Source organism: Wyeomyia smithii, chromosome 2 (genome assembly GCF_029784165.1).
Source record: "Wyeomyia smithii strain HCP4-BCI-WySm-NY-G18 chromosome 2, ASM2978416v1, whole genome shotgun sequence".
Lineage (NCBI taxonomy): Eukaryota > Metazoa > Arthropoda > Insecta > Diptera > Culicidae > Wyeomyia > Wyeomyia smithii.
The window spans coordinates 7,204,170-7,224,606 of record NC_073695.1 but is presented as its reverse complement, the minus strand read 5'-3'; the positions used below and the strand labels follow the sequence as shown (position 1 = coordinate 7,224,606).

Below are 20,437 nucleotides of genomic sequence, written 5' to 3'. Positions count from 1 at the left end.
TGATTGGCAGATGGATGCAATTCGGATTTCAATTGTCCCCTTTCACTTGACGGAAAAGCAACGACTTAAGCAAACAGTTTCTACTTCCGTCCTTCCGGTTAACTGCCACTCGAATGTGCAACTTATCCTATCGTCGTGACCTTGCGAGTAAGTGATACTCCAGATACCACTTGATTATCTACCGCGTATCTTCACACTCTTCTAAAATCACTTAAAGCCAGCAGACAATTGCCTCTTCATTCAAACTGATACCATGCACCGGTGCAGAGGTTTTTCCTTCCATCTGGTGGTTGCGGGTAATGTTGCTTGACCATCGTCCATCATTGGATTGCACGCCGACCGACCGACCAACCGACCGGCTGAGGATCACTTGGCCATTCGCCAATGTCGGGTAGCAGAAAAAATAACCATTTTTTACCTATGCAGCGTGGATCGCGACCATGTGCGCGAAAAATAAAAGACCGGTCCTCCATTCACTAAATTGAAATTCATTCGTAAATTCCGTAGACCGCAAGCCAATTTCCCCACAACTGAACGCCAGCTGTAACAGCACCGGACTGCCTCTATCAATGCAATGCATGTTGTTGCCGTTGGGCAAAACTTTGGTTTGCGTTTATGAAAAGATTCTCGATGACGTTCGTACTCGTGGAGAAAACTATTACGTGTAATTAGGTATCAATTGCGGTGCGACGTAGAACCGTAGCGTAGAGGAAACCGTGAAGTTTTGAAGAGTACTGTTGATTTAAATGGAAATGATCCTGTTCTGTAAAAGATGTTGGCATTACAATCGACCATAAGTCGTTGAAACGTTGCAGAGAAATCATCCATCATATTGTTGTTGTATCAAACTTATAAAATTGTATTATAGGTAACTGGTGAACATGAAGCTCTTTGATTACGACCTATATTTTCAACTTTCTCAAAATTCGGAACGAATGCTTGTAATGTTTCCCATCACTTCCTTTAAAAGAGTTACTTTTTATTAAGGGGTTGTATTCCTTTTTAGTTTCCAAAAAATCGATTTTTTATTGCATTATCTTGAAGTACAACATCTTGAGAACATTTTCACAAATTTTCATGAAGAAAGTTACAGCGATTTACAACGCGCCTCGCCACGGCCGCATAGGCTAAACTTGAAACTTTATACGCGTTTATCTCGGAATGGTGTTTCTCAAAAAATGACTTTGCCGTGATCGTGATTACGGGAAATCTACTTTTTTTAAATTTTCGTTATTAAATTCGCCGGCCCTTGAACGATCGCTTTTTTCAACATACAGTTACATTTTGCCGCAAAAAAATTTAATGTGTTTTTTAGCGCTCAAAACGTGCATTTTTTCGGGAAAAAGTTCCCGTTTGCACCAAAAACAAAGTACTCATAAAAGCGATCGTTCAAGGACACGGCACACTTCTAGACTAATGAAATAATATGGGTTTTTGATTTCAGTTGACCCGCTGAGTCTCTATCAGGATCACCGCAAGCCTCTGCAAAAAAAAAGCGTTTCGAGGAAAAGGCCATTACTCCAGTAATAATTGGTATATCTCAAAATCAAACGTTGTTGATAAACTGTACTTTCAGAAAAATACCACTTTGATGCAATAAAAATGGTGCTATGCACTCAAAAATAAATTCAAACTTCCTTCATTTTTCTCGACCAAAAAGGTATATAACCCCTTAAAAGAGCCACTTTTTATCAAATTTGGCATGATTACGCAATATGAAACTTTATAAGGGTACATGGTGCCCGTTTTATTTTGATCCGTTTTACACATGCAAATTTTTATACTCTGTTCAGGATACAATCTCTATATAGCTCTTGTTAATGCGGCGAAATGAAAGCGGCTGAGGTTTAACTGGTGGGATCTAAAAGTCGAAGGTCTAGGTCATTCTCAAATTCAAGAATTGCAAGAGATCATTCTGCCCAAAATTTAACGAATATCAGATACAACATAAATGATTATAGTTTATTTGAAAGAAATTTTACGCAATTTAATTTAGCTCGCGAATGTGGCTTCGGAAAATCTATACTAACTGTTATAAAATATGAAAAATCTATTCTTTCTATTCTATTCTATTTACTATCGTATTTTTTGCTGTCGAAGGATGAATTATTGCTCTCTTATCTACAAGAGCGTGGGCGGATACACTTCATGAGATTACATTGTAACCGTTGTACAAATTGTCCTTGGTATTTTTAAAAATGTGCTAAATGTAACGTCTTTCACTATTGTGTATTTTGTGCCAATGTAGTGTGTTAGTAGGAATAGTAATTTAAAATATAAATATTGTTAAAAGATTAGTAGGATACAAAACACAAAAATTGTTATACTAAAATGGGAACCGAAAATCGAAAAACCGCCAAACGGTCAGAAGTTCCGCAGCATTCGTGTGAGAAGCAAGTGAGTAGAGATTTTGCAAAAAAAAATAGCAAAGTGAGTGCCGTTCTCTCACTTCACACGAGTCTGCCTAGGTGGTGAAATCCACCTACGTCTAACCGCAAAGGAGTTTCGGACAGCGACGAGCCCGCGGAATACTCGAGCAACTGGCTCTGATCGTAAAGGTGGACCCTTCTCGGTGGCGCCAATACGGTCTCGTTTGTGACCAATCGATTGAGTCAAAGAAGGAAGACGCCGGAGAACCCGCTTCCCTGCCAAGCCACACATCCGCCATTGCGATTAGGCATAGCCAGTGTTCTAGTCAGCGCAGAACAGCAACTAGTTTTTCCCTTCCCCGCAACCAGCAACACAGCTTCACAGCAACAGCAACACAGCATCGCATCGCCAGAACCAGAACCCTTCGAGATAGCCGGTACGTACTGTGAGCAGAAATTGATCCGCTAGCGCCCACACCACACACACAACCACACGCACGCCTTAGATATTAAAGTAAAAACTCAGAAATTGAATTAACAGTTTTTCAATTCAAGCTTAAACGAAACCTCCTAGGAATTCAATAGTTTCTTGCACAGCTTTTTCCCGTGCAGCCACTCCGATTACCCCGTAGCAAGCCGATCCGGTGATCCAAGATCCAAGGTCTCTTGCTCGGTGAGCTTTCTCGGGAGTACTATCTGTCCAGTTAGTAATAACATTATAATTATTCTTTTAATACTGATATTTATTCTGAGTTTGGGAGGGATGTCAATTTATAAGATACACATTCTACCACCAGGTAAGTAAGTTGTTGGATGAATCAACTCTTGAACCAGTAACTTTTTGGAAACTTTATCTTAGCGTAGGCTACTTTCCTATGACCTTCTTTATGTTGAAGAATACGTATATCAGGTTTGGTAGAGATCAACAACAATACCCGCTTTAACCCCTAAAATGGGGTAATAAGTATCGGTGGAAACAACGACAGTTGATCGTGTAGGCAAAATATTAGAAAATGTCGATTAACTTCAAAACGGAAACTAATTCTTAAAAATCATTTGTAACTATCTGTAAGAGATCATATTTCACCTTCTCTTCGCTCTGTTTACGAAATACCGATAAACGAGCCTTTTCAGCTTTTCAGAAAAATAAGGCAGCCATCTTGAGTTGAAAATGGTTTCCACAGTTTATACAGTTTAAAAGGGGATCGAACATCAACTTCCGAGCTCCAAACATAGGATGGGTTTGAAAACACACATACCATTTGGTTTTAGTCAGTAATGAACAAAAAATCTTGACTGTCTCAACCTGTCAGAGGTTTGTATGAAGGACGCGTATGCCAAGTTTGGTTTAATCAATTCTCGTACTTACTTTTACTTTTAAGGCGACAGACCGATTATCTATCCAGTACCGAATCCAGAATACGTCCCCATGTCCCTCGGTCTTGGGTTGCTATCCTCCAATCGCCCTTAACACCTATTTCGCGTGCATCCTCGTCGACAGCACACATCCAACGAATGCGGGGTCTACCTCGAAGTCGACGACCTCTATCGGGATTCCTGCTGAATATAGCCTCCGCTTGACGCTCATCCGGCATTCTCGCTACATGCCCAGCTCACTGAGCCTGTCTTGTTTTATCCGCTTGACTATATCCGCCGATTTATATGCCTGGTACACTTCATGGTTCATGCGTCTGCGCCAAACACCATTTTCTAGTTTGCCGCCAAGGATTGAACGCAAAATCCTACGCTCAAAAACACCAAGAGCTCGCCGATCAGCCTCTTTCAGCGTCCATGATTCATGGCCGTAGAGAGCCACCGGAAGAATCAGTGTTTCATAGAGTGCAAGTTTAGTACGGATTTGCAGACTGCGGGACCTTAGCTGGTTACGTAATCCGTAAAAGGCCCTGTTTGCGGCTGCTATCCGCCTCTTTATCTCACGGCTAACCTCGTTGTCACATGTCACTAATGTTCCCAGGCAAATAAATTCGTCAACTACTTCAAATGTTTCCCCATCTAGCACCACCGCAGCACCAACCTCCGACGGACTACCACGCACTCTGCCATGTATTTCGTTTTGGCAAAGTTTATGACAAGCCCTAATCTCGCAGCTTCCCTCCTGAGAGGTCCGAAGGCCTCTTCCACAGCTCTACGGTTGATACCAATGATGTCAATATCGTCCGCAAAACCGAGAAGCATGTGCAACTTCGTAATGATGGTGCCGCTTCTCTGCACACCAGCCCTCCGTATAGCACCTTCCAATGCGATGTTGAACAATAAGTTCGACAGCACGTCACCCTGCTTCAAACCATCTAACGTCACGAACGAGTCCGATATCTCACCGGTTATCCTGACGCTTGATGTAGAACCTTCAAGGGTGGCACGTATCAGCCTGATCAGCTTTGTTGGGAAGCCATGTTCTTTCATAATCTGCCATAATTCATTTTTCTTAACTGAATCGTACGCCGCCCTGAAGTCTATGAACAGATGGTGCGTCTGCAAGTTGAATTCTCGAAATTTATCGAGGATTTGTCGCAAGGTAAACATTTGGTCCGTCGTGGAGCGTCCCCCTCGAAAACCGCATTGGTGCTCGCCAACAAAGGTCTCCTGCAACGGCCTCAGTCTGTGGAACAGGATGCGGGAGAGAATTTTATACACCGTATTGAGAAGAGTTATGCCCCGATAATTGCTACAGTCCAGGCGATGTCCTTTTTTGTAGAAGAGTTCGGCGGGGATGCCGTCCTTCCCGGCTACCTTGCAGTTTCTCAGCTCTTTCACTGCTTTCTTCACCTCGTCTATGGATGGTGGATCCACAGGTTGACCATCATTCTCAATAGTCATCCTGCTCCTATCGACTCCACTGTTTCCCTCACCGTTCAACAGCACACTGAAGTGTTCCTTCCAACGCCTGGCCACCTCTGTTTTATCGGTTATCAGGTTCCCCTCCCTATCGTTGCACATGACAGGGGCTGACACGTTTCGATTCCGTTCCTGTATCCGTTCCTCAATCGTTCCTCAATCCGTTCATCAACCTTCTGCGAATACTCTGCAGCCACTCCTTATTCCGGCGCGGATTTTGGCTACTACCAGATAGTGATCCGAGTCAACGTTCGGGTCTCTGAACGACCTCACGTCTGTAACGTCTGAAAAGTGCCATCCATCAATCAGAACGTGGTCAATTTGAGAGCAAAGCACTCCATTCGGGTGCATCCGAGTGTGCTTACGTATGTTCCGGCGTGCAAAATAAGTGCCACTGCCTAGCTCCTAACTATAAGCCAACTTCTTAGCTCCTAGCTGCAGCGAAATTAACAAGCCTCAGGTCATTGTCGTACGTAGTAGAGTGGAAGCTTGCCTTACCAGTTACGGGGCGGAAGAAGTCTTCCTGCCCGACCTGTGCATTTGCATCTCCGATGACAATCTTTATATCGTGTCCTGGGCACTCATTGTATGTCTTTTCCAGGAGCTCATAGAACTCCTCCTTTTCGTCATCGGGTTTCCCGTTGGTCGGTGCGTACACATTTATTAGGCTGTAGCTGAATAATTTGCTCTTAATTCTCAACACACATATACGGTCACTGATTGGCCTCTATCTAATGACACGCTTCATCTGTTTTTTAATTGACACGAAACCGACTTCTCTTTCTGCTTTCACGCCGCCTCTATAGTAGATGTGGTACTTAAATGAAGTGTCCGCAATAGGATCTACTGCCCGGAATTCGCGTTTTCCGATTTCGGCCACCGCACCTCTTGGATAGCTGCAACCTCCACATTCACCTTTCGTAGCTCTCTAGCCAGGATACTTGCGCGTGCCGGTTCGAGTAGAGTCCTTACATTCCAAGTACCGAGTTTCCAATAATCGTCGTCCTTTTTCGTTCACCTAGGTCCATGCCGATTATTCCGTTCCGTATTTATATCTGGATTATTCGTAGTATTTAGTATTCGGTATGCTGCCTTACTAGGGCTGCGATACCTAGTCTCGCGACGGGGCTGCCGTCTTTGATATAGCTGGCGAGACACCGCGTTTCATGATTCAGCCGCCCGCTCCGGATCAGACGCTGTTGTACGCCACCCCTAACATGGGGAAACAGCCGCGTACGTTCCCCCTTCCCAGTCAGCATACGACCAAAGTCTCCACCGGGGTTGGTTGCCCGATCTCCGCTAAGGTTACTCGTATCCCGGTCGGCACCACGTGGAGGTTGGGATAGGAGTTGCTGGCCAGAGGTGAATGACCACAATAGGATCTCAAGTGACACGTGTCCAACCATTCGCCAACCATCAGTTCTCGTATTCCAGAGTTATTATAGAACATAGAGTTGCTTCAAACTTTTTATTCCTTTTACAGCAAATCTCCAAAAACGCTAAACACTTTTGACTTGATAGCAGTTCCTAAGATAATAAAACAAAATATTTCATTGAGTTATTGGTATTAACAACAGAATGTTTTTGATTTCAATCCGATAAAAAATTTAAAAAAAAAACGACAGTAATTGCAAAACATTGAGGAACTTAGGATACCAGAGAAGTTAAATAGCTTCTCTTACTTTGGCAGCCTGAAGTCGTGGTGACTCGTGCCGCATCAAGAATTTTCCTTCATTCTACTTGGTTCTGGGCCATTCACCGGTCCTTATATTCGCAGGTCTCCTTCAGTCAAGCCAACCTGCACGTTGGGCCCTCTATCGCACTGTCGTTCGGCATTCTCGCGACATGTCCGGCTCATCAGATTCTCCCGACCTCCGTCAGGTGCACCATGGGAGTCTTTCCAAGTAGTGCCTGTAGCTTTTGGTTCATACGCTTGCGCCCGCAACATGGTTTGTACTCCATCAAGTATTGCCATGGGTTACAAAAAAAAAAACGATAAATAAGCTACGTCCTTTATGCACGCTTCCTTGTTGAAATGAAGTGCTATTTATATAGATTTAAACACGTTTTGTATATGGAAACAAGTAGGATTCAGAAATGGGCTTTGATTCAAGCTCCGAACACTGCAACGTAATCGCTAAGAGAAAGATAGGCAAGCCGTCTGAATACTGACTGTCACTTTATTCTACGCCTACTGCTGATTCCTCGGAAGTGGCTCTACACTAAAGAGCTATTCAACACTGCGTGAAGGACCTGCCAAGGAACGAAATGGTATATAATAATCATTCTTTCTATTACACTAGCTATAATAATTCGATTTTTATTGTGAAGTGTTCGAAGTTTGAGACTGTTCGAAGTTTGAATCAAAACGGTACTTGATTTTCGACACAGGGAGCCCCAACAAGGTGATGGTCTCTCCTGCTTATTGTTTGACGTCGCGCTAGAGGGTGTTATGAGACGAGCGGGGTTTAACAAGCGGGGTACGATTTTCAACAGATCAGGTCAATTTATTTGCTTTGCGAATGACGTGGATATTGTCGGCAGAAAATTTGAGACGGTGGCAGACCAGTATATCCGACTGAAACGTCAAGCAGATAGGATCGGACTGAAGAATAATACGTCAAAAACTAAGTATATGCTTGCATGTGGGTCCGAGCACGACAGGGCACGCTTAGGCAATACGGTAACAATCGACGGGGATGAGTTCGAGATGATCGACGAGTTTGTGTACCTCGACTCTCTGGTAACTGAGAACAACGATACCACCCGGGAGATTAGGAGACGTATCATTAGTGGAAGTCGTGCCTATCATGGGCTCCATAAAAATTACGGTCGCAGAATCTGAGTCTTCGCACCAAGTGTATCCTGTACAAAACGTTAATAAGACCGGTCGTTCTCTACCGTCATGAGACGTGAACAATGCCCGAGGAAGACTTTTCTAACGTCGGGTGCTAAGAACCATCATTGGCGGTGTCCAGGAGAACGGAGTGTAGAGACGTAGGATAAACCACGAGCTTGCGCGCCTCTACGGTGAACCCAGTATTCAGAAAGTGGCTAAAGCTGGAAGGATACGCTGGGCATGTAGCTAGAATGCCGGATAGCTACACTGCAAAATTGGTGCTCGCTTCAAATCCAGCGGAAACGAGAAAGCGAGGGGCGCAACGAGCGAGATGGGTGGACCAGATGGAGCACGATCTGCAGAGTACCGGGTGCCCGCGGAACTGGAGGCAGGCAGCCATGGACCGAGCAAATTGACGGAACCACGTTATGTGGAACCAGGCCATGTCTTAGGACGTACGGCCATCTAAGTATGTAAGTAAGTAAATCGTAATCGTAATCGTAATCTTTTTGACTATTGTTTGAAGAGGAGAAGTTTGCTCCGAAATAATCCCTTGCGATCACTCTCGAATGCAATAATGTAGGCAATGTAACAAACAGCTTTATGTAGTTCTACGTCAACTTTACGGACGTGGTGCTGATTATTTATTACTATATAAGTTACCCGGGCAAGATGAAATAGGAAAATCATAACTCATCAATAACATATTTTGTTATGAGGTCTTATAATGTTTTTCGTTTCTAATACGCATATAAATAATGTTAAATTTTGATATCATACCTTGTGGTGCCTTTCATAAGATATTTGAATCGATTTTTGAATTTCTCATTAACGGCGCGCTTCATGTGCAAATAATTCATTATTGATTATTGATAATATGTTCGGGTATGTATTTAGTATCCAATAATTCGGGAATATCGGAACCGGTTATTTTCATGATTTTTAGTCTATGTTATTGGTTTGTTTTAGAATATCCAGATTTGTCATTCATATGGTCTTGAAGGCACAATATTTTGATATTATTTTTTTATTATTTTACCAACTATGTAAACCATATTAAGGTCAAAATGAGGCATTCTATTATCAAGTTTTCAATATCAGGCTTTGATATTATAATGATATTTTCTCCTGCTCGGGTAAGGTAAAAATCCTTACAAAACATAACAGTTATTAAACCGATGATAAAAATGCCACAAACAATGATTTTAGGTCGGTGTAAAAGATATTAGGAACTTGGAATGCATACCAGAAAAGAAATTCCAATTTATTACTTTTTATTGCGTTAACCTTTATTCAGATTGTGCTTTCTTCCTGTTTGTTTAATTATTATAATGACCTTTTGTGCGATTCACGCTATTGGTATACCGGCAATAATCATGAAATGTCGGGTACTCTGATGAGACCTGAGAGAGCTGATGTGACATTTCATTACATTAAGCTTCAGTACTGTAGGACTGTTTTTATAGAACTTAAACTTTCTATTTGCTTACTAAACGGCTGCCGCCCTGGGATTCACGTACGTATTCGCCGCACAGTTAATTAGCACTTTTTTGCCATCAGCACCAGCTGAGATCATCGTTTTGTCATATTTCAGAAATACTTTTCCAAGCACGTCTGGGCGATTAGGTAGTGTACAGCTTAGCTGTTGCTTTGTTTCATCTATTCTAAGCTTTGGTTTAAATGGAATTGTTTGGTTGAATCGAAGTAGAACATTTAGTTGACGATCATTTCAGCTACCACTGAGGATAAAATAAAACGGCCAGACCGAAGAAACCCTCATTCAACTCCGGCTAAGATTGAGATTCAAATCTTCACAAGCACAGATACAGGAAAACGTAAAGTCATTGGCCTTCAGGAACGATCTGTGTATGAGTCCTGCTGCGTACCTCTCGTGTAACTCACCTTATTAATTTTAATGTTCTGTAGTCTGTTGAGCGATTGTAGGTGTGACACATTTGCAATGTACCGAGAGATAGCCATCATCGTCTCGGGGATTTTCAATGTTTCACTGCGAGCTGCGAGCAGTTCCAGACAAGAGGACATGGCTGATCAGAGCCGTGAGCTAATGCTAAACAGTCTGTGGTCTACCGTCATTATTTACATGTTTATTGACTTTACTATTTCGCTGTTCGGTTAGTTTATGAAAACCGAGCAATTCTAATTTTATTTTGCCATTATGCGGTTTGAGGATGTCCCATCGTTATTAATTTAATTTTAGTGGCATGTTTGTATAACAAACTCAACCCGTCAACTATTAAACTAGTTTTTATTTCATTCCCAGCCGATGGTAAGCCATTATCTCCGATTAAAATGCCACGCTATTCACTTTTCTCGAGTGTTTCCCTTCCCTACTGAGTGCAAGTGGAATTTCATGCTGGGAAAAAGAGCTTCAACCACCGTGTGCATTTCTACAAAACCACTTGCACCGCCCAAGCCACAGCAGAGAGCCAAATCAAGGCCAATGGTAACATTTCCCGTTCCGACTAGACGATAAGCTCTCGATAAGCAGCACTGCCGTGGTGCCCATCAATCAATAGGCATGAACATTAACACGTGTTCAATGTTTAGCCGCCGGCCCTCAGCAGCACACGCATAAACGCATAAATATGATGATTGAGGAGACAAGGTCTAACCGTGCTCGGGGTGTCTGACTGATAAGCGCGATTCACTTTCTATATTTATAACACGAGAGTTGGAGAGAAAAAAAAAACTATTTTATGATGATTGGAGCACAGCGCAGACTAATAGAGAAGAAGCTCGAAGCTAAGGGCTGCAATGATCCCTATTCTCGGCTGAAAAGGTGAGCCTGTATAGATCAAATGTCGCATACCTCAAACAGTCCACTGAAAAAAAGTTCAAAGGTGTTGATTTAGTACGATCGAACCGATGCCAGGAATAATTTAATGCATTGAAACAATTACGAAAAGAAGATCACAGCTTAAAAATGCTCATTCCAAAAATTTATGCTGCCGAAGAAAACTTTCACGGAATACAACTACGACACTTGCGATATTTGGTTATCATTTTCTCCGGAAACAATTAACGGGAAAATTGGAAAAAGTGGAATATTATAGCTTTTTAACCTTTTTTGTGAAGTTTGGCGCCCCTTGTAAATGTAGCAGTGCGTCAAAAGGCTGCAGAGTAATTGCTCGCCGGGTTCATCACTACAACGTTTGTTTATGGGAAAACTTATTTGGGTCTCTGAAATAAATATTTTCGCTAGGGGCACCCAAATTCAAAGGAAAGGGTAAAAGACTATAAATATATAAGGTTTTTCTCCAGTTTGAGCTCTAGGACAAAACCTAGGTTTATTAGTGTTGAAAATTTTGAATTTGCAGGGTCAGAATTCGGGGACTTATTTGCTTTTGAAATTACGTTTATGGTATGTTATGCTTCTTCGGATTTTCATTGATTTGCTCTCAACAAATATCTTAAAATAACAATATAGTTCACTCTCTAATTTCCCATATATTTCCGTAAAGACAGACAGGGAACACCCCCTCTTGTGGTGAAAAAGGTAACTAAACTCATTGCACAGTGGTACAGTAAGGCAATTTATGCGGACATAAGCTTTTCGTAGGATTTTGGTTTGCGATTTAAAGCCATAGTTTTTGTAAAAAGTTGTTTCTTATACATAGTCCTCTATTTATGTGCGAATGAAAACTAGGGTGGTCCTAAAATCAACGAAATAAAAACATACTAACTTGGTTTCATTTGCATAAATAATTGTAAACCAACTAATTCTAAGCCTTTTCGCTCTATTTTTCAATTCAAATTTAAAAACAAAGTTTTCTTCGGTAACTTTAATCAAAAATACGACAATTTTGACAAAAAAACATTGTCGATATATTGTATAGATGGACTCTTCACTATTTCTATTTTAAAAATAGGCCCTTTTGATATATTGATGTTTCCGTTTAGGGCAAATATAAATATTTTTTTTTTGTATCATATGAAAGAACAAATATTGTATAAATATTGTGAAGAAATACCGAAATTTGCTTAAAATTAGTTGATCTACAACTGTGCCGATGAATGTATACATTTATTTCTGCAAATAAAAAAGTTAGTATTTTTATTTAGTCGATTTCAGGACCACTCTAATTTTCATTTGCACATAAAAAATAGACTAGATATAGGAAACAAGTTCTTAGAAAAAATTTACTCTAAAACCACAAAATCGCATCGAAAAACTCATGTCCGCCTACATTGCCTTACTGTACCACTGTGCATTGTTGTTGAATTTCTGTGAGCGTGTGACCGACATATTCACACACGAAACTGAATTTACTCAATTTTAAATTTAGTTGACTCAATTTCATACTTTCACAGAAAAAAAATATGTTGCAGATTTCGTGCGTATATTGTTGGTATGTAACACTAACGCCATTCCGGGAGTTGAATATTGATAATATAATGTGATGTAGCTTATCGAGGCACTAAGAAGAAATATTCGAGTAATCAGGCCATGACGTGTAAATGGTAAACTAATCCCAAGTTACTATATACGTGGTTCCCTGTGTAACTTCACTAGCTCAGATCCATCACGGGAAGCAACTACGAAATGTGCGGCCGTCATACTCAAACTCAATGATCAGGCCACGAAGTGTACAATTAAATGAAGGTTTCAATTACTCGTGGAGAAGATAAAAGGAGAAACCGCACAATGGTTGTCAATAGTCGTATATGGTTGGTGTGCAACTTTTAGCTTAGATAACACTTGAATGTTCTATCAATTTAACAATTTCAGTATGGATACATATAATGTTGTAATTGGTTTAAAAGCTTTATTATATTATATATAAAAGATGTTCAACAAAACAAACATAATTAGTGATAACAACTGTTATGCAAAAACTATTATTTAATGTTTAGTTTTCTTCGCTTTGAGAGTTTTTTTTTTTGTTTTTTTTATCCATCCAAATTTTTTGCTTTCGAGTTCTAATCTTCGTATTAATTACTTGCAGCTGTGCTTTAACCAGCATATTTATGTATTTACTAGCTGACCCGGCAAACTTCGTCCCGCCTATTTTTGTGTTTAATTTAATAATTTTCAACATTCCAAATTCATTGATTTCTTGCGATTTGTTTATATCGTTTGAAATTATTGGTCGTAGTATTCGGCTGTTTTCCAGAAGTTGCCATCTTACAATTCAAAATGGTGTCTGAGGTCAATTTTTAGCTCCATGCATCATTCTGGTTAAAGAAACACTCATATTGGGTGGTATTTGGTCACTTTAGGCTATTTTACAGAAACCGGAAGACACCGCCCTGGATTTTAAAATGGCATTTGGAGACAATTTCTGGCCCCTGAGCGTCATTCTGGTTTAAGAAACACCAATAATAGGTGTTATTTAGTCATTTTCGGCTGTTTTCCAGAAACAGGGAGTCACCATCTTAGAATTCAAAATGGTGTCTGTGGTCGATTCTAGCTCCTGCGTATCATTCTGGTATCGAAGCATCTCACATTGGATGGAAATCGGCCGGTTGAAGAAATACCCATATTGGGTGGTATTTGGTCATTTTCGGCAGTTTCCCATTCAGCGGAGGTCGTCATCTTACAATTCATAATGTTGTCTGAGGTCGATTTGTAGCTTCAGTGCATCATAACAATCCCGGAAATACCCATAATGAGTGTTATTTGGTCTCCTGCCATTGTTGTTTAGGAACCGGAAGTCGCCATATTGGATTTCAAAATGGCATTTGGAGACAATTTCTGGCCTCTGAGCATCATTCTGGTCAAAGAACACCCATATTTGGTTGTTTTTGGGTCATTTTCGGCATTTTCCAGTCACCAAAAGTCGCCATTTTACAATTCGAAATGTTGTCTGAGGTCGATTTGTGGTTTTAGTGCATCATCACGATTTCAGAAATACCCATATTGGGTGGTATTTGGTCATATCTCACTGTTTCTTAGAAACCGGAAGTCGCCATCTTGGATTTCAAAATGGTATTCAGAGACAATTTCTGGCCTCTGAGCGTCATTCTGGTTAAAGAAACAATCATATTAGGTGGTATTTGGTCATTTTCGTCTCTTTTCCAGTCACTGGAAGTCGCCATCTCACAATTCAAAATGTTGTCTGAGGTCGATTTGTGGCTTCAGTGCATCATAACAATCGCGGAAATACCCATATTTGGTCATTTGCCGCTGTTTTTCAGAAACCGGAAGTCGCCATCTTGGATTTCCAACTGGCATTTGGAGACAATTTCTGGCCTCTGAGCGTCATTCTAGTTAAAAAACACTCATATTAGGTGGTATTTGGTCATTTTTGGCAGTTTTCCAGACACCGGAAGTCGCCATTTTACAACTCAAAATATTGTCGGAGGTCGATAAACGTACAAACCGTGGAACACCACCCATGGATTGCCTCATACATAGGCGAACTTTATTATTATAAAATATTCGGCCGAGTCCACTTCAGAATAAAATGTGCATTTTTTTCAGTGTACCCATTAGGGTAATATTATTGTTAAAAGTTACTCTTTTTCGCATGTCGTGTAGAACAAAATCAGAAGTGGCGCACCTAGCGGTCAAAAAGGTCACTAACGCTTCTGTCATTTTCAATTTGTCTTCATAATTTCACGTAAGTGAACTATATTGGTATTTAAGATATTTGCTCTCAACTACTTGTTAACCTGGATTATTGTCGCTAGCTTTGCTACTCAACAGTCTTTACGCGTTTAAGTCCCGCGAAGTCGTTCAATAGAATCTTGAGATGCCCGACACTAGGTGTTTCACGTATTTTGATTTTACTTTTCAGTTTTGCAGTATTTTATGTCTTCGGCAATTTAAAGCTCATTGGCTATTTTTGAGCCATTCGCCCAAATATCTTGTTTATAAAGTTTATTTTCACGGTCACAGCCAAGGTTGCGCAAATGACGTTCAATAATTTGAAAAAATTGAATTCGATGATCAGATGAATTCACTGCGTGCAGTCCTAAAGCTGTAGATCATTGCACACGAAAAATAACCTTACTTTTCTGACACTCCCCACGCATTTGTTTACAATGTGTTTCATTGTCTTTTAGTTTATTCTTGGAAACGCAATTTTTAACAAGACACTTCCGCATTTTTATTCGGGCCGAAAATTTTACTATGTAAACAAACCCGCGACAACTTTCAAATCCCTTTTTTCTTCTTGTTTTGTGACGTCAAACTGCAATGATCCATACAGATTTACATTTGATAACAAATGAAGGAAATAGAAACAACTCTTAGATAAATATGTAGACGAAATTATTTGAACAATGTTTCACGCATTCAGATGGTGCATCACGTGCATTAATCGGAGTAGCGACGCAACACGTCACTATTAAAACACCAACCCTTAGCCATTAGTAGTCATTCAGCTAAACCACCCACACACCTACAACTTTCCATCCACTCAGCTCAGCTGGATGAGTTAAGCAGGCCTTCTTATGTCTCCGTCGTTGTCGTCGTTACCGTCGTGTCGTTGTTTGGTTGTTTTGATTTGTATCGCTATCGAGACCGCAAGCTTCATTGGCTGTAGGTGTAAACTTCATACACACTGACAGCAACGCTTTAGCCAGTCGAACGGGATGATGATGATGGCCACGACCAAAACGCGGTACTTCGCTATCGAGCTTTGGTCCGGCGAAATCGCGCGCCTGAGTCAGTCAGTACGGAACCGTGCGCGAAGGTGAATGGAATGCTTTGTGCGATCGCGTTTCCTCGGTGGCTCTGTGCAGCGAAACTGAAAACCGTGCGTGCCCGTGCGAACATAGTGAGAGAGAAGAAGAGTACTACTACGAGTGTATACTGTAAGCCCTATACAGCGTAGTAACTCTGGCGTTTTTTTAGTGCACATCCATTGTTGTTAATCGTTGAACTTTCCTTTGCGGGGAATGGAAGACCCGCAAATTGCGTGTGAAATATCGATTTTCTTTGGTAGTGTGCCAGTGAAAGGGCTTTGTGTTGATCGATAAGACCAAATTGGGAACCGATTAATGATCATTTGGGAAACAAATCGACGTTGATTGAAGTTATTAAATTGTATAGCGCTCAAAATACATGATGAGTTTTTAGTGGTTAACGTGATACACCAGTGATTTATTTAAAATCAAACCAAAAGTGAAAAAACCAACCCTACGTTTGCGTCATCAACCAGTTAGTAAGCAGTCCAATAAATGGTTTTATTGACCTAAAAAATTCGGTCAAACGTGTTGTGTTGAAGAACGCGGGTGAACCGAAAGTGGTGCAGTTCCGTTCCTCGCTTATCTTCTGATGACTGGCGGCTTGAGTCTGTTGTGTAGACAGAGAATTAATTTTAAACGACGTTTGACCACCACTGCAGTATTTTGAAATGGAGTTTCCTGTGGGATTACAATCGAACGCTTTCTTCGGTTTAACGGGAAGAGGAATGCAACATGCTGGCTTTAGTTGGCTATAAAACTGAAAATTAAATCTAACGGCATTTCACAACAACACCGATCGAATCCGTTTCTTGTAAGTTCATTTCCCGGCATCTGCGGTTCTATCCAATATTTTTTGTTCCACCAAACTCGTTACGGTCTTTGCGCTATGTTTGTTTAGGTCTGGCAAATATATAAATAATCTCGGAAATACTCCGGTATGTGGCTGCCTGCCGCCAGCTGTTCTGGTATTTGAAAAACACCTGAATGAAGTGGCAAATAATTGCATTACGATAAAACCATTCGCGCATATGTGTGTATGGATGTGTGTTATCTAGGAGAAGTTTTGGTTGCTTACTGGATTTCTATACTTATCTATCATCGAACACGGAATAAGAGTTATGGATAAAATGAAAAACTATTTGCAGAATTTTGAATTTGATTTTGAAGTAGAATACTTCTCTCAGGAAGTTCGGCTACATAGGGATGTGAAATGAAAATCTAAAACCGAAAAAAGTGAAAAATATGTCCAATTTCAAATGCTAATAAATCGGTTAGTATTCGATGGATTTCCTTCGTTCTTGCAGCAATAGATTGGAAAATCTTCTAAGATTCTTCCCAAAATAAGATAATTGTAATTTTATTATTCACACTATTGTACTATTGAAAATAGTCAAGCCTTGTCAAAATGAAAAATTCGACCTCTGATTGGTCGTTATATGCTTGCTTCCCAAGCACGGTCGACAGGATCATATACCTTGCAATTGAAAACATGCTATTTGGCCTATATTGGCCTGTTTCAGCCGGAGCCGCTCATTATAGTTCTAGACAGCGACAACAGCAGTCGTCCTTCCTTAGCAGCAGCACTAGCCCTGAGGTTGGTCACCACGTCTCAGGAGCAGCGCGGTTTTTCTCAGCGTGTGTCGCCAGACAGCCATTATTCTCCCCGTGTTGGGGCAGCATGAAGATTGCCATCAGGAAATCCAATTTTGGAAATCAAAATGCCTTTTTCAAGGCAAATAAACAAGTCATTGAAAGTTAATAATTTTTGTCAACTGTACTTCTACAACTTTTTACTTTTACTTTATTTAGTAAACCCCCCACTGTAGGGGCAGCGCAAAGGCTGCGATCAGCATAACCAACTGCCCTGTTAGACCGCATTCACAAAGACAGTTAGTTCGACTATGCAGAGCTAATATGAAGTCGATTCAATCAATCAATTTGGTCGTCTCTCAGTTGCCAAGTTGCAACATGATGCAACACGCAACAACGAGCAAACGAAATCGCTTGATGTTACAAACCGCAATAAGATACGGGTTAAAACCGTTGCGTGTGTGAGAGCACCATCGGTGTTTATCCGCTGGATACAAAAATCAAATGCGAATTGTGGAATAATTTGTCTGAAGAACATAAGGAAATGGTTAACCTGAACTGAAAGACGTAGCACCCTTCGGCTATAAAAGTGTGTTTCTGGGAAAACTAGCTACATTCATTAGTCGGAAGGTGAACTGGATGGACCGTCCACAACGTTGACAGCAGTAACAGCAGATATCGGCACTCAGCAGTAACAGACCATAGCAGCGGGTTGCGCCTGTGGTTGCCTTCAAATTAAACAAATCACTTGCCCTGTGGTTGGTCATCACGTCTCAAAAGCAGCGCGGTTCTTCTCAGCGTGTGTCGCCAGACTGCCATTATTCCCCCACTGTTGGGGCAACATGAAGATTGCAATCAGGAAATCCAATTTTGGAAATCAAAATGCCTTTTTCAAGGCAAATAAACAAGTCATTGAAAGTTAATAATTTTTGTCAACGCAAGCAAGCATTCTGTGTTGCATCCTAGCAATTTAAATCTGTCGCACTCGTCGAATTTACTGAATGTGAAATAGCTTCCACAGTGCATGTTGTCCGTGTATCTTAATTCCCCCAATGTTATGGCAGCTTAAAAGTTGTAATCAGCAACCGATCTTGAACCGCAAAATGCTTTTTTCAAGGCAAATAAACAAATAATTGAAGGTTAATAATTTTCTGGCATCAACACAAGCAGACATTCTGTGCGGGATGCAATCAAATTCTGTTGTAGTTGTCTAATTTTTATTTTTACTTTATTTAGTAAACCCCCCACTGTAGGGGCAGCGCAAAGGCTGCAATCAGCATGACCAACTTTGAATAACAAACGATTAACGTTTATTCACTAAAAATTCATCCAATTCAAAACAGGTTTTTGTCTGAGTACAACAATGTGCACAAAAAAATAGGAGGGTTGTGTGCAAAGCCACGACCGCAAGGTTGAAGTAGAATACTTTTACAAGAAAGATGACCCGGCTGCTTGCGTGTCAGTAATTTTGAAGTAGAATACTTCTCTCAGGAAGTACGGCTACATAGGGATGTGAAATGAAAATCTAAAACTGATAAAAGTGAAAAATATGTCCAATTTCAAATGCTCATAAATCGGTTAGTATTCGATGAATTTCCTTTGTTCATGCAGCAATAGATTGGAAAATCTTCTAAGATTCTTCCCAAAATAAGATAATTGTAATTTTATCATTCAAAATATTGTACTATTGAAAATAGTCAAGTCTTGTCAAGACGGAAAATTCGACCTCCGATTGGTCGTTATATGGTTGCTTTCCAAACACGGTCGACAGAATCATATACCCTGCAATTTAAAATATGCTTTTAAAATTTATGCAAAATATGCTATTTAAAATAGCGGATAGCAATATATATATATATATATGCATTAACCGAGAAATTGATTGTGAGTGAAGTTCACAGTACCCAGTGTTTTTTTTTTGAAGTAGAATACTTCTCTCAGGAAGTTCGGCTACATAGGGATGTGAAATGAAAATCTAAAACCGAAAAAAGTGAAAAATATGTCCAATTTCAAATGCTAATAAATCGTTTAGTATTCGATGGATTTCCTTCGTTCTTGCAGCAATAGATTGGAAAATCTTCTAAGATTCTTCCCGAAATAAGATAATTGTAATTTTATTATTCACACTATTGTACTATTGAAAATAGTCAAGCCTTGTCAAAACGAAAAATTCGACCTCTGATTGGTCGTTATATGATTGCTTCCCAAGCACGGTCGACAGAATCATATACCTTGCAATTGAAAACATGCTATTTGGCCTATATAAGAGCCTGTTTCAGCCGAAGTCGCTCATAATAGTTCTAGACAGCGACAACAGCAGTCGTCCTTCCTTAGCAGCAGCACTAGCCCTGTGGTTGGTCACCACGTCTCAGGAGCAGCGCGGTTCTTCTCAGCGTGTGTCGCCAGACTGCCATTATTCCCCCCGTTTCAGGGCAGCATGAAGATTGCCATCAGGAAATCTAATTTTAAACATCAAAATGCCTTTTCAAGGCAAACGAATAAGTCATTGAAAGTTAATAATTTTTGACAACGCAAGCAAGCATTCTGTGTTGGATCCTAGCAATTTAAATCTGTCGTACACGTCTAATTTACTGAATGTGAAATAGCTTCCACAGTGCATGTTGTCCGTGTTACATAATTCTCATAAAACTATGTTCGGATACAATATCCGGATACCCGGATATCCGACTATCTGAAAACCCGGATATCCTGTCGGATAATATCCGGATATCCGATTGATCCGGATTTTGGATATTTGTCCGATATCCGAGGTCGGATATCCGGGTAGTTTAATCCGGATAGTCCCAGCACTAGTTAATAATTTTCTGGCATCAACACAAGCAGACATTCTGTGCGGGATGCAAGCAAATTCTGTTGTAGTTGTCTAATTTTTATTTTTACTTTATTTAGTAAACCCCCCACTGTAGGGGCAGCGCAAAGACTGCGATCAGCATAACCGACATTGAATAACAAACTGCCCTGTTAGACCGCATTCACAAAGACAGTTAGTTCGACTATGCAGAGCTAATATGAAGTCGATTCAATCAATCAGCATTAACAGAATTTCGTCGTCTCCCAGCTGCCAAGTTGCAACATGATGCAACACGCAACAGCGAGCAAACGAAAT

At 40.6% G+C, this 20,437-nt stretch overlaps 1 protein-coding gene across 1 annotated transcript in view; it reads left to right on the top strand.

Moving 5' to 3' along the window:
* Positions 1-15,692: 15,692 nt before the first annotated feature.
* Positions 15,693-20,437, top strand: part of LOC129726153 (uncharacterized) — a 213,179-nt gene continuing 208,434 nt past the window's right edge. Inside the window, exon 1 of the mRNA XM_055682844.1 lies at positions 15,693-16,531. The gene's annotated coding sequence lies outside the window, so the exon portion shown is untranslated. The remainder of the gene's footprint in view (positions 16,532-20,437) is intronic.